This window comes from Olea europaea, chromosome 3, assembly GCF_002742605.1.
Source record: "Olea europaea var. sylvestris chromosome 3, O_europaea_v1, whole genome shotgun sequence".
NCBI lineage: Eukaryota > Viridiplantae > Streptophyta > Magnoliopsida > Lamiales > Oleaceae > Olea > Olea europaea.
The window spans coordinates 15,905,334-15,906,014 of record NC_036239.1 but is presented as its reverse complement, the minus strand read 5'-3'; positions in this window follow the sequence as shown (position 1 = coordinate 15,906,014).

Genomic DNA, 681 nt, shown 5'->3' with positions numbered 1-681 from the left:
CACCTGTACATAATAAAGAATTTAATTTTGAACGTCCATTCTTGATCGAAATGGAGTATAATCTCTAGAAATAATAAATAACATAGAAAATAAATAAATAAATAAATAAAATTGATCAGCACCATGTAGCAAGCTCCGCAACCTGCTCCTCCTTTAAATAAATTGTTGTTCCCGGCGGCAGTCAAGCCATAAAATGGAGCGTTTGATCCATCATCTTCAAATCCACAAGCTCCTCCTAAAAGTAATTAATTAAACAGTCAAATCAAACAAAAATGAAACGAAAATAGGTTTCATTTTAATTTCCTTCCAATATGTATAGATTGAATTTTTACCACTTCCACCTTGACCTCCGCCAGGGCCTGCATAAAATGTTGCTACACCTGACGAGAAAGCTGCAGGTTTAGAGAAATTGAGTGATTTGGCATATATGCAAGAAAAGTAGTTAATTAGAGTTAGTACTGTCAAAAGAGAAAAAGGTTGAGGGATTTTAAAAGTAAACATTTTGCTAATTTAAGCTCAAGAATGATAATTTAGCTAACTGAAGTAGTGCCTAATTTGTGGTAGATGTCCGGATTTTATGGTATAAATGTTAAAGGGAATCTATTCATAGTGCAGTAAATACCAGAGGAGATGATTATGGAGTAAATAATGGATATATAAATATAGCATTTGTCAAGGAAT